The 14,984-nt window shown below is 39.3% G+C and overlaps 1 protein-coding gene across 2 annotated transcripts in view; it reads right to left on the bottom strand.

The window, feature by feature from the left end:
• Positions 1–14,984, bottom strand: part of LOC108436549 (DENN domain-containing protein 4B) — a 44,334-nt gene that overhangs the window by 26,731 nt on the left and 2,619 nt on the right. Inside the window, exon 1 of one of the 2 annotated variants that reach the window (XM_017713090.2) lies at positions 7,831–7,921. The exons of the other annotated variant lie outside the window; for it this stretch is intronic. The gene's annotated coding sequence lies outside the window, so the exon portion shown is untranslated. Of the gene's footprint in view, positions 1–7,830; positions 7,922–14,984 lie in introns of those variants that run through there. 2 annotated transcript variants of the gene reach the window in all.

Below are 14,984 nucleotides of genomic sequence, written 5' to 3'. Positions count from 1 at the left end.
GCAGAGATGCTGACCATCAACAAATTAAGTAAGTGGTAAGTTAAATACACTGAGAAGTGTATTATAATTGCAAAGGATTTGAAAACATTAATCCTTTCTAAAATTTCACAAATATGTGGTCAAATGTTTTGGTCTTTTTCTTTTGATTTGATATGATGTAAATTGTTTTGTAAAAAGATAATATTTACCACCTCTAAAAGAAAAATATGAAAATAGTTTCTGTGACTGAGGAATGCAAGTTGTTAGCGACATTAGACTCAGAGTTCCAGTGAATGACACTGGCAATAAACTGTCAATTTGATTTTTCCCCTCAAACCACTGCTTTACATCAGAGAGGAAGCAAACATGCTAACCTGCTTTCTACTGACGAACTCCAAAACACTCACTTACTGACTTACACACTCATGCACACTGTAACCAGCATCATTCTAACGGACACATGAATGAGGGAATCTGTGTCAGAGAAGAGATTTGCAAGCAACACAGCACGATAGCCACATCACCAAAGAGAAATATTTGCAACACTTGATTAATATCGGGTAAACCAGAGGTCCACGTGAGAAAAGCGGTAAAACACAATGTGACAAATGAGGCAAAAGAGAAAAATAGAATGAGCCTCGGTCACAGAGCTACATCACACACACAGCCTCTGTTCAGCTGCTTCTTTCAAGAAAGAAAACAACATGCATAGGTTTTTTCACTGTAATAAAGTCATATTTTATTACATGGTAGATTTAACTGTAAAGAATAAAGTTTGGGACGTTTGTCCAAGTCAATACTGAATCACTGAGCATTACAAGTTCAGCAGAGTGAGCAGACTGAAACAAACTTCTTGCTGTAAGTATGAATAAAAGGTTTCACATACAGGCTTCTTCCTGTCAAGACCACACAACGAACACAACTGAACACCAGAACTACATATGATCGGAAACAGTGTAACTTAATGGGTATGGGTATGACACACAGCAGCTTAGGTGAGTGAACTGAATAATCACGTATTCCTTCATATCAACCAATCATTACTGGATGGTGAAAAAAGACAATTTTGAATGGACTTCAAAATGTCAACTTAATCTTGATCTTAATCTGGAGAAATCCCAGCTTTCTCCTACCTAAAGCAGACACAGACCATGTTGCTGCTCCTATTTCTCTATTATTTAGGTGAGAGATGTAAGATAATTCATGAGAAGAAGGAAGGCAGAACAGCTCTCTGGAGACTTCTCATAGAATCACACATGATCCATGGTATGGCAGTGATTTAATGCCTGATTTTACGCTTATCTTAACCCCAAATATATCCATAACCACAGCCCTCACCCTCATCCCTGTCACATTCAGTTGAGGGCAATAAGGCAAAAACAATGATGCAATAACACATTACGCGAAGATATTTTTACATGACCTCATATGTATTGAGCTAGTTATATGTAAATAAACAAATAAATAAATACATAAAAACTGTACTTCTATAATAAAAGTGCAATAATTAAAAAAAAAATCTATATACAAAGTGATAAAGAACAGAAGACAAACAACTGGTAATTAACAATGACACAACCCAACTTTTTCTTTTCTAAGACAGAAACCTTAAGTATCAGCTGAAGCCAAACCTACTCCAATCTTTTTTCTAAATTAAATGAGACATTTTTAATTGGAATAATTCAGTTAAGATGAGCATCTACAAGTAGGCTGTAATCCTCATACTACCCAAACACTCTACTACCACAGGAGGAAAGTTACTATTTATTTCTGTAAGGTTACAGCTGCAGAAAAACAATTAAAATGCAGAGATGTCTGAATAGAAATCCAGCCTCCTAAATATTCTGCTCCTCCAAAGTACATTAAATACATCATCAAATATCAGTCAAATGTAAACATTTGTCCACTTGTGATTTTTAAAGCAGTTATCTGCCAATATGTACATGATTCTAATATCACCGTACATCACTAATAGATATCTGTACCAGATCAGTACCATCTACCCTGGCAATAAATAATTAGGAAAAAATCAATTTGTCTATATGATGATCGCAGGTGTTCAGTGTTCTAAGTTGACTGACTATATCCACAATGAACTGAGAAAAGTACATCATGTAATTTATCATGATAATCTTAACATATCCCGCAACATAGTACCCACCAATACTCCCAATCTAAATTACTTTAACCCCTTAAATTCCCAGGCTTACTGCATGTTAAAGCTTGTTATTCAGTAACTACATGCAAAGTGACGGATATTTTCTTTTCAGGACTGAGGAATGGAAGCCTCAGCCTGCTGGCAGACTTGGCCGTTTAAGGGATTAAAGAATTGTAAAATACAATTCCTTAAAATAAGAACAGTGAAGGTGGTTATCAATGGAAGTGATGGCTGCATGATTAGCTACAGTGTAAACTTCAGCACTGCTGGAATATTCATGTTCCACTCTGCTCTCAACTCAACATTTACACTACGCTGCCCAACTTCCTTTCTCATTAGAACAGAAAGGTTGCATGGCAACAAGCTGAGAACCAGAGCATGTGAGTGTATGAGAGTGTGTGTGCAGCTCAGAGCCGCTGCAGGCAGGGACAGAGATGACATAATTAGAGTACCCGCGATAACAAAAGCAAGAGAGGATCCTACAATGAGGCCACAGACAGATAAACTTTCATACAGCATGTGCAGACAGAAGAACACTCTAAACCACCACAAGCCAAAGTTAAGGACCGTACAACTCCAGGCCAGCAGAGTATAAATTTAAAGAACTCTAGAAGTTCTGATTTCTCCACAATGAGAGGAGAAACTACATATGTATTTGCAAAAATTGGCAATAACATTCAGTTTCTCTCATTTGCTTACAAATCATCTCTCAATCTCATCTTCAGAATAGCTGAATCAAATCTCAAAGCACAAATAAATACATTTTTACCTCCAACAGCACCCAAAATTCTTTGCCTAGGTTTCAAAGAACAAATAAGCTACTACAGCAATGCTCTAAATACACCTAAAACCTCTAGCAGAATGATCAATTATAAACAACAAAACAAGGTCTAGAATCGTTCCTAAAATAACACATGTAACATGCATGCATGCCTCACCTAAAAAGCTTTATTGGCACTTACTCCGATTATGCCAGTATAACACGAATGATCATTTATTAAGTCAGGAAATCAAATGCGAAATAACCATGATTAGTATTCTCCTCAAAAAAACTGGGAACCTATCTATAAAAAGGATATGACTCATCCATGTAGATGCAAATGAAAGCTGGTATTTTGCACTTTCACCTCCAAGTCACAGTTTCAAATCCAATGTGCTTAAGCAAAACAAGTAAATCATGTTGCCACCATCCAGTTCCTGCACTACGTATTGAACTGTTACATGGGCTCAGAATTTCAGGCGAACTTAACTCTGCATTGCACAAATGCGGTTTAAGAATATGAAACAGGTCTGAAACACGTTCTGAGTAGAGATAGGACCAATCTGATACTGGATTTCTGTTCAGGCATCAGTCATGCCTGCAGCACACATCTGTTTAACCAGCACAGCTGCATTTCCAGAACAATCTCATTTATGTTCGGTACAACAAATGTGGTATTAATGGAGGATAACACATCAGACATTTAAAAGATTAATGTTGCTCCATCAAAACTGCAAAAATGACAATATCACTATTTTCCAGCACCAATACAGATATCAGTACTAGAAAATAAAAAGTGATAGTGTGACATTTTTGCAGTTTTGATAGAGCAACATTCATCTTACCTGCAAATGGCTAATGGACCAAAAATGACCCAATAATATGTAAACCTTCATATGTCTGCACAGGGTTAACAGAAATGCTGAGAGAGCATGCAATGGCGGGGAAAGTAACACACAGGAAACCAGGAGTAGCACAGCACACACCCACAGCTGCTAAAAGGCTGCATCTGTAAACCCACAAGCTACACAGTTCATCATGTGAAGATGAGACAACTTCTGATATGAGGTTTTCTCTTTGTAAACTAGCCTTTATATGGAGTTATCTCTAAGTAAAAGGTCACATTCCTCCCCTTCCCTCTTGTACATTCTTTGTCTCCGGTGTGTTTTTTAACAACTGACTATGTCTGAGAGACAAGTTCTTCCACTTGGAGCTCCCGGTGTGAGAAGCTGATAAGAACTAATCATAAGGCAGTCCCAACAGAGCTCTCACTGTTCAGGTCCTTCAGATATTACTGTGTCCAAATACCACACCTGTGGTAGAGGGGCTTCTGCTTTTATGCTACACATGCCTGTGTGCATCCCTGAACACCCCCAATACATTTTGCTCTCAGTTATGACCAATGCTAACCAGCACTAGGCAATCTAAAATCAACACTACACAGCTTCTGAATCACACCTATGTTACACAACACACAGGGAGTGTAACAATGTGTCATGACTATGATACAGCAACACAAAACTGTAACATCTAATGCAACTGCACTGCTTGAAGACCAAAGTGTGCCATAATCAACAGCTCACTGCAGGTAGCCTTCCAGCTCTAGTGATGTAAGTTCTGCAACATAGTCTTATTTCTTCTTCATTCAAATTTTGTTCAAATATCAAGAGAATATCAAATCTTGAACTTAATATTGTGAAATAAATTATTAAATGTGAGTGAGAACCTTTTTACAGCCTCTCAGAGGCCACTGAGCTGGCAGAAAAAAATCAACTTGTCTGATAATTTTATTAATATAATAAAATACAATAGCTGTATGCAGCAGAATTAATCAATCAAATACTGACATTTTAGCCCAGAGCCAACCATTTTAAAATAAATATGTAATCATCATTAAATTTTGCTTTGAAACACTGGCCAAATTTAAACTTCTGTTCGATGCTGATATTTTTGTTAAAGCAAATATCTGCCAGTAACGATATGATTTCAATATACATTATACAATACATATGTATTGTATAATATACACTCACTGGCCACTTCAGTGTTCAGTGTTCAATTGCTTGTTAACACAAATAGCTAATCAGCCAATCACATGGCCGCAACTCAATGCATTTATGCATGTAGAGGTGGTCAAGACAACTTGCTGAAGTGCAAACCGAGCATCAGAATGGGGAAGAAAGGTGATTTAAGTGACTTTGAACGTGGTATGGTTGTTGGTGCCAGACGGGCTGGTCTGAGTATTTCAGAAACTGCTGATCTACTGGGATTTTCATGCACAACCATCTGTAGGGTTTAAAGAGAATGGTCAGAAAAAGAGAAAATATCCAGTGAGCGGTCAGTTGTGTGGACGAAATTGCCTTGTTGATGTGAGAGGTCAGAGAATGGGCAGACTGGTTTGAGATGACAGAAAGCCAACAGTAACTCAAATAACCAAGCAGAATATCTGAGGAATGGTTCCTTGAAAGTATGCCACGAAGAATTAAGGCAGTTCTGAAGGCAAAAGGGGGTCCAACCTTTTACTAGTACCTAATAAAGTGGCTGGTGAGTGTATATACATCATGCATTGTACATCCCTAGTTTTCACCAGACTGCATCAACACTGAATATACTCAGCATTTGTATCCATATACAAAATACATGTGTGACATATGCATAACCCCATGCCCGGTCAGTGAGCAAGTGAGAGAGAGAGCAAGAGTAAGAGAGTGAGAGAACGAGAGAGAAACAGTGGAAAGGAGGGAAAGACAGAGAGAGCGAGAGAGAGCAAGAGAGGAACAGCGAAAAAGAGTGTATAAGATGAGTAACTCTCAGTTGAGGACAATTTGAGGTGGCTGTGGCTATTCATTCATTCTCATTGCTGCTTGTTTATCTAAGGGTGATGAGAAGCCAACAGCAGCTACAGAGGAACTATTCACACTCTCACACACACACACACACACACACACACACACAGTGAGTGAGTGAGTGAGTGAGTGAGTGAGTGAGTGAGTGAGTGAGTGAGTGAGTGAGTGAGTGAGTGAGTGAGTGAGTGAGAGAGTGAGTGAGTGAGTGAGTGAGTGAGTGAGTGAGTGAGTGAGTGAGAGAGTGAGTGAGAGACAGAGACAGAGACAGAGACAGAGACAGAGAGAGAGAGAGAGAGAGAGAGAGAGAGAAAATGTGGAAACTGAGACTGGATCTACCGGAGTTAACATTACAAATGCAACAGTTGTTTGTTTATTTATTTATTTTTTTGTACAGTTACAAATGCAGTAGAATTAATCAAATACTGACATTTTAGCCCAATTTTAAAATATGTAAATAAGTAATCAAATTTGGCTTTGAAACACTGAATATACTCAGCATTTCTATACATATACAAACTACACATGTGACATATGCATAACCCCATGCCTGGTCAGAGAGCAAGTGAGAGTGAAGAGAACAAGAGAGCGAGAGAACAAGAGCAAGAGAACAAGAGCGAGAGAGAAACAGCAGAAAGGAGGGAAAGACAAAGAAAGCGAGAGAGGGAGAGAAAGAGAGCGAGAAAGAGAGAGTGAGAGAGCGAGAAAGAAACAGTGAAAAAGAGGGAAAGACAGAGAGAGAAACAGTGGGGGAGAGGGAGAGCGCGAGAGAGAGGGAGAAAGAGAGAGAGAGAGAGAGAGCGTGCGAGCGAGAGAGCGCGAGAGAGAGGGAGAAAGAGAGAGAGAGAGCGTGCGAGCGAGAGAGCAACAGTGGGAAGGAGGGAAAGACAGAGAGAGAAACAGCGGGGAGAGGGAGAGAGAGCAAGAGTGCAAGAGAGCGAGAGCGTGCGAGAGCAAGAGTGCAAGAGTGAGCGAGAGTGAGAGAGAAACAGAGGAAAGGAGGCAAAGACAGCGAGAGCAACAGTGGAAGAGAGAGAAAGATGGAGAGAGAGAAACAGCGGGGAGAGGGAGAGAGAGGGAGAGAGAGCGCGAGTGCGAGAGCGCGAGAGAGCGAGCGAAGGAGAGAGAGAGAGAGAGCAAGAGAGAGAGAGCGAGAGTGTGAGAGAGAGAGCGCGAGAGAGAGAGACGCCCTGGGCAGCACTGAGACACCCACGTCAATGCTGCTGTGTCATGACAATACCCCTCTTCTCCTCACAGGCACACAGCCTCCCAATGTCTCCCTGTGGTACAGAGTGATGATCAGTCACCAGTGGACGTAGCCTACATCTATACAGTAAGAAAACACTCTTCCATAAAGGACAAAGAACAGACCCAGGCTGATACAACAGGCTCTACTGACAGAGACAGCATAGAACATTACAGCATCAGCAGTCACTTTTCACCACCTTCATCTTTTAACAATACTACAGTCTGCCTCATCTGCTCATCACAAAGCTGCAGTAACAGCTGTGTTGGCTTCAAGGCAAAGGTTCATAATAACTAAAGCTGCTATCAATTATTTTCTATAGTTTATTATAGATCTATCAATTATTTTTGACTAAGAAACAAATATTTATGCCTTTTGCTGTTTCCACCCACAATCATTCAAATTTTCATCTATTTTATCTTGCAATAGAAACAGAAGCAACATCACCTCATGCACTTCCTGTCGTCTACTGCACATGAATGACCATGCTTATTATCACTTAAATATTACAGAGCAAGGTTTCCTCTGGCTATAGGGTTAAAGTATTACCAGGACAATAATTTACCAATAACAAATGAAACAGTCAAAAACAAGACAGAGAGTAATCTGTGAAATGGAGAGACAAACATTCAATAAAGCAAAAGCTGAAGGATCTACACATATAATCTAGTATATTTTATTGCTGTCAGAATAAAACCTTGTATCTCCATTTTTGTTGTTTTTCAGTTTTTGACAGGATTTAAAAATACCTGCTGCTCTTTACATTCTATGTAAATTTCATGACAAATGAACCAAAAGAAACAGCCCAAAATTACTTGGAGAAAAACTCATTCCATTGACTTACATTAGAAGTACCATTGGTTTTTTGCTTCTCCTGTAATGTTACCATTTTGGAGAGGTTTTGGTCCAACGACAGCGATATGTTACATTGTGTTAGTATGTAACCATGTGAGTAACCACATGGCAGATAAAGGATGGGTGTTATAAGAAAGCGTGTGTGTGTGTGTGTGTGTGTGTGTGTGTGTGTGTGAGAGAATGTTTTTGGTTGGCCACGTGCTGGGGCCTTTTGACTCTGTAAACACAGGGGTATAGCAGAGAGGGCCTGCTTCAAACAGGCATCTCTATTTAAAGCCTGTTCAGAAATACACCACTCAGTTACATAGGAAACAGCAGAGAGAACTAGTCACTCACAGCTCTCCTGCTTAGGCTTAAGATTTCCATAAATATATTCCATATTAATGAATCAGTAGTGACTAGTTGGGATTTTGCATGTTGGTAATACAAATTTTACTTGTATTTTACATTTTACAGTAATAAACAGAACCTGATATACACTTTTGGAAACTTTTAAAACTAAGTCCTCTTAAAGGCTTCGGTTAACCTAAAATAACTAACAGATTACTCATTATTGCTCCTAAAATGATTAGAATACCAATAGTGACAGCCCTTGTTATGCAAGATAGAATGCATTATTGAGGAAGAGAGCATAAAGCCTCTTTCAGGAATGGCAGTAGCCTACTAAGCCAGTTTCTGGTCAGACTTCAACATTATCACAGCACCGTCACTCCACGAGTTCACGGGCTCATGCAAAAAAAAAAAAGCATAGTACAAGAAAAGCTGTATAATTAAATGCAATAATGCAATAGAAAAGTTTGATGTGTCAACAAGTGTTAGAATATATCTGAGCAATAAAAGACACTAAACCAGCAGATGTTTCCTGAGCTAGAAGGTGAAATGATTTAGAAGTGCTTTCCCAGGCTCTTCAGCACTCTCAGGCCAAGAAACGAAAGCATGACCTACAGAGTACTGCACAAGGCGCTTGCTCTCAGTCAGAAACCAATCTGGACATTTGTGTAACGTTCAGAAATACACAGCATGAGACAGAATACAAACAGGGCAAACCAAATTGAGAAACAGTTCTGCAGGAGAGTCAGCAGGCCCTAAGCCTATAATAGTTATTATATAACTACCTGTTGGAATTATTTTTGCTGATTGTACAACCCCAATTCCAATGAATTTGGGATGTTGTGTAAAACATAAATAAAAACAGAATACAATGATTTGCATATTCAATTGAATACACTACAAAGACAAGATATTTAATATTCAAACAGACAAACTTTAATGTTTTTTGCAAATATTCACTCATTTTGAATTTGATGCCTGCAACACGTTCCAAAGAAGTTGGGACAGGGGCAACAAAAGACTGGGAAAGTTGAGGAATTCTCAAAAAAATGCCTGGTTGGAACATTCCACAGGTGAACAGGTTAATTGGAAACAGGTGAGTGTCATGATTGGGTATAAAGGGAGCATCCCTGAAAGGCTCAGTCATTCACAAGCAAGGATGGGGCGAGGTTCACCACTTTGTGAACAACTGCGTGAGCAAATAGTCCAACAGTTTAAGAACAACGTTTCTCAACATGCAATTGCAAGGAATTTAGGGATTTCATCATCTACAGTCCATAATATCATCAAAAGATTCAGAGAATCTTGAGAAATCTCTGCAAGTAAGCGGCAAGGAAGAAAACCAACATTGAATGCCTGTGACCTTCGATCCCTCAGGCGGCACTGCATTAAAAACCGACATCATTCTGTAATGGATATTACCACATGGGCCCAGGGACCTAAATCGAGCTCATCTGAAATGGACTGACGCAAAGTGGAAAAGTGTCCTGTGGTCTGACGAGTCCACATTTCAAATTGTTTTTGGAAATCATGGACGTCGTGTCCTCCAGGCCAAAAAGGAAAAGGACTGTCCGGATTGTTATCAGCACAAAGTTCAAAAGCCAGCATCTCTGATGGTATGGGGGTGTGTTTGTGCCCATGGCATGGGTAACTTGCACATCTGTGATGGCACCATTACTGCTGAAAGGTACATACAGGTTTTGGAGCAACATATGCTGCCATCCAAGCAACGTCTTTTTCAGGGACGTCCTGCTTATTTCAGCAAGACAATGCCAAGCCACATTATGCACGTGTTACAACAGCGTGGCTTCATAGTAAAAGAGTGCGGGTACTAGACTGGTCTGCCTGCAGTCCAGACCTGTCACCCATTGAAAATGTGTGGTGCATTATGAAGCGCAAAATACAACGGAGACCCCGGACTGTTGAGCAATGGAAGTTGTACATCAAGCAAGAACGGCAAAAAATTCCACCTACAAAGCTTCAACAATTAGTGTCCTCAGTTCCCAAACGCTTATTGAGTGTTGTTAAAAGGAAAGGTGATGTAACACAGTGGTAAACATGCCCCTGTCCCAACTTCTTTGGAACGTGTTGCAGGCATCAAATTCAAAATGAGTGAATATTTGGTCTTTTAGTTTATCTGTTTGAAATCTGGTTGAAAAGGATTTGCAAATCATTGTATTCTGTTTTACACAATGTCCCAACTTTATTGGAATTGGGGTTGTAATTAGTTTGGTCAGTTTTCACAATTACATGCTTGCGTTACAACAACAGAACCTGAATTGTGTTTTTATGAGATACAAAAATATAAAGGAAAAGAAAGTAGAAAACACATGAGAAATATCACTGAGCTCACGAAAACAAAATTTTAACTTTTGACGGATGCTATAACTTTTAGAAGGCAGTAGTAAGTGGTGAATTTGCTCATTTGAGCTTAAGCTGAGTCTGTTGTCAGTTACAAATGATTCAGTATTGACAACTGGGAAGCAAGATCATTTAACTTGAGCTCTTCAGGCTTATACTTTAATAGTTGCATACAATGAACAAAAGAATACAAATTGTTAATTGAAGTTATTTACATGCCAATTAATCGTCAGCTAATATTTCACAATCATGACCGGCTTAACAGGCCACAGTTTTCCACCTCTGACAAATGAATACTGAATAGGAGCCTAAATGCATCTGCTTCACTGGGTAACGTATACAGCATGGTTCTCAGATCAGGAAGTTACCACATATTTAGCCTTACATCAGTGCTGTGTGGTGTTACGTACTAAATGGCTTTATTTCCCCCTCCAAACGTCTCACTATTCATATTCAATACCTACAAATGTACATATACTCTCAAAAAAAAAAAAAAAAAGGTACTAAACTACCATGTTCCACAGTAATTACATATTTTTAAAATGCACTGACTGTAACTTTTCTTGATCCTTGTCTTTTCACATTTTTGTTCCATTTTAAAATACTTTATAAAAAGGTACACAGTTGGTACAGGGTCAGACTTTAAAAGAGACCAAGTAAACAAACCTATATTTTGCCATTTCACATATTCATTACCTGTCACCGAATATTCGTAAAACATGAAGTCTCTGGTATTGTGACGCAGTTTCCTTTCAAAAAACAAAAAAAGTGTGTGACTCAACAGGCTGTTGGGATTTTCTTCCTATTTCTATGTCACAGCAAAGTTGAACGATAACTTCACAGCCATAGCCAAGCAGCCCCGCCTTCGTCGCCATAGCCAAGCAGCCCCGCCTTCGCCGCCATAGCCAAGCAGCCCCGCCTTCGTCGCCATAGCCAAGCAGCCCCGCCTTCGTCGCCATAGCCAAGCAGCCCCGCCTTCGTCGCCATAGCCAACCTGCCCCACCTTCACCGCCATAGCCAACCAGCCCCACCTTCACCGCCATAGCCAACCAACCCCACCTTCACTGCCATAATCAACCAACCCTGCCTTCACTGACATACCTGCCCCACCCAGCCTTCGTCATCACAGGCAATAAACTGATTCCCAGCATGATAATTTACCTCACATGCCTTCTGTCCAGTCACACCCACCACAGAGTTGACCAATGAGTCTTCTCCTTTAAATACAGAAATCACCAGAAGTACATTAAACTGAGAAAAAAACACTCAGAAAAAAAAGGAATGAAGCTGTCACTGGGACAGTACCCCTCCTGTCACCAGGGTGGTACCCTCAAGCGTGCATCTCAATACCTTTAATCAAGGAACATAACTGCACCAGAATCCATTGAAATTATTTTTTTTGACTCCACACACCCTGTCTCGTCACCAGGCTTTTAAGTTTATTGTTTTTAAAAATTAGATTTATAAATATGTACTTTTCACCTGGAAAAAACTTTAAGGTGCACAGATAGACCTTAAAACTGCTGTTGAACCTTGTAAGAGAACATTTTCATTGTTTGTACCTTGATGAATGAAATGTGTACAGCACAGAATCTTTATTTCCAACAACGAAAAAGAGTAAAAATGTCCTCTTTAAGATCGGTGTTGTACTTTTGAGGGTACAATTACATCGTTTGTACATCTGTTAACAAAATGAACCTTCATTCCTGACACAGCAGAAAGGTCAAAATTCATTTAATTTTGTCTCACTGAATGAATAAATCATGAAATGCTTCTGCTTAAACCAGCATGACCTGATTCTATACATTCTAATCAAACTAGCCTTTATTTTCAGATGACACCATGTATTTTTACAATTCGAGAAACTGCACCACCCCCCACCGCCACCCCCAGGTATTTTCCCAAGCTGTTAGCCAAAACACTTGTGTCCTTCAACCACAACTGAATCAATATTTAAAGTCACCACAGTCTCCGATCGAAAAAGGGAATAAAGTGCATCAACTAGAGGAGCAGAGAATGGTGCTGACAAAGAGCTGACAAAAAGTGAGAGCAAAAAAAAGACAAAAAGAGGAAGCGAAGAGAGGAGGAAAGAGCGAATAGGAGAGAGCAAAAAGAGTGAGGGAAAGAGAGTAAGTTTATTTTAAGCCGTCTCCAGGATTGATTTACCACTGAACTAGTCAGCATTCCTAAGATTGATTCAGTGCAGGCCCAGGGACGACACATTTTAGAGCACATCTTCCAAACTACAGAATAAACACAGAAAATATTCTCAAGAGTGATTATTAGTCAGGGTTAGTGCTGCTAAAGACCAGATAACATTTTTACTTGGTTGAGTTGACTATAATGTCTACTAATTGCAGAAAGGAGCAATCTGTTAAGCCTGGCATGCGCTGACAGAATTATTACGGCCGATCTTAAGACCAATTCACTCCTGCTGACAATCACAAAAGGTGTTACAGTTTCAGGCCGGTCACAGACGATTATCTTCCCAGATTTCCCTGCGGTGTGAAGTGTGTTTAATCCAATCCTGCCAGCCACTCATATTCCAGTATTGGCTGGCCCTGATTTTGAATCATAAATGTTAAATGTTCAATATTTACCCCTCAACATTGATGAGTGTAGAGCAAATGCCGACTGTCTCATATGAAACCCAATGTTCACCTCATACATGAAAGGCTGAGAACAATTGAGAGCAGAGCTCAGCGGACAGCTGAGCATAAGAAGAAGATCAAACTTAATTTATATTTTTTTAACAAAGTTATACGAACAAAGTAGCATTTTCATTTGCACAACGCACACAAGAACTGCAGGTTTGTTCATGTCAAATCCTGTGAGCTCCCATGTGGGTTGGGACTGGATCATGAGCATAATCTGAGTGTGATATTTTATTCTGAGTTTTGATAAAGATTTCTGAGGAAAAATTGGTGAAATCTGTCATTAAGTCTAGTGCAGAGCAGTATGACAATCATTACTGTGATAAATTATGTCACAGTATGTTATGATATTGTGGATGTCATTAGTACTTCAAGTTCTCAACTGCATGTTTGATAACAAAATGAGCATCTTTAGTCCTGTTCAATCAGATTTACTGCAATGCAGTGTGTGAAAAAAAAAATCACTGTATTCATAGTTTCAGATTATTTAGTATTTTTTTTAATGTGGAATTACTTTATCTGTTCCAACTCATCAGATGTCAGAAAAAATTATTGTAACATACTGAACCATGAAAACTTCCTGAAGTGTTGTGATATTACATTTTTGCAGTATCCCTCAGACAGATTTCTGCAGTAATGTCTGTTGAGCAATATACCTGCAAATTTAGATGTTCATTGAAGCACATTTTGTTACATTACAATTAAAAAATTAAACCAAAACTGAGCAGTTTATAGCCAAAACCAAATAAAACATATACTAAGCTTGATGTAAGTTTTGCAGTCTCATATACAGACAGAGGGAAAACAGGCTCAGCTAATCCACAGAGCTCTACCCACACATAGTAAACATAAACAATCTATTTGCCTCTGAAAAACATTTAAAATTAAGTATATCTTGCTCCTTAGCAACCAATGCTGTCTTACAGTTTTACTGTGCATTGCAAAATGTTATTAATTATCTTTTGACTTTGGTTTTATCTGCATAACACAGGACATACGTGACACGAGCAAGCAACAATTTAATTTGTTAATTTTATTTAGAATCAGTGAACTTTGGAGAAGTACTGGGGCCCTGCTGGAGCCCGATAACCCAATTGCTGTGTAGATATCTTTACATGTGGCCAACACAGGACTAACAACCAGCACATATTCATCTATGATCCTGAGTATGCACCTGGACATCATGGGCTTACACGCTGTGACCGCTCACACCGCTGCTAGGTTTTCGAGTTCTTTTGTGACGAAGCTTGACTTCCTCTAAAGGGTTTATGGCTGAATATGTCTTGATGTTTTATTTCCTCTCTTTCTCTTTTTTAGGTCTATCTAAGCGGTTTCAACAGTAAAGCTGAAGAGTCAGTTCCTCAAACTGACATAAGCTGTGTAAAAGTAGAATTTCCTTCAGAAGGAAGCACTCGACTGTGTCTCCACAACATGACAGACAACATGACCAGCTTAAGACCTAGACCTGTGGGGTCACGCTTGAATCTAGAAGAGTATAACTTTGATTGGTCTGGCTGTGGTGCTTGTGTTGTGCCATGAACTAGGTACCGCTAGATAAATAAGCCAGACGCCCTAATATATGAGGGGGTCACAATAAAGGCTTAGGAGTTTACACTGATTGTGAAACTTCTCTTCTGTTAGCTGGTAACACAGGCTATTGCACAAACCAAGGAATGACGGTATTAGATGACATACTTTTTCCTTAAACAATGCATTCAGAAATGGCATCTAAGCTGGGTGTTCTGAAAACATTACTGAACCCTCTCAGTTAGAAATGCTGATTGCCCCTGTAATACAA

This window comes from Pygocentrus nattereri, chromosome 3 (genome assembly GCF_015220715.1).
Source record: "Pygocentrus nattereri isolate fPygNat1 chromosome 3, fPygNat1.pri, whole genome shotgun sequence".
Classification (NCBI taxonomy): Eukaryota; Metazoa; Chordata; class Actinopteri; order Characiformes; family Serrasalmidae; genus Pygocentrus; species Pygocentrus nattereri.
The sequence above is the reverse complement of the archived record's forward strand: the minus strand, read 5'-3'. Positions and strand labels throughout refer to the sequence as shown.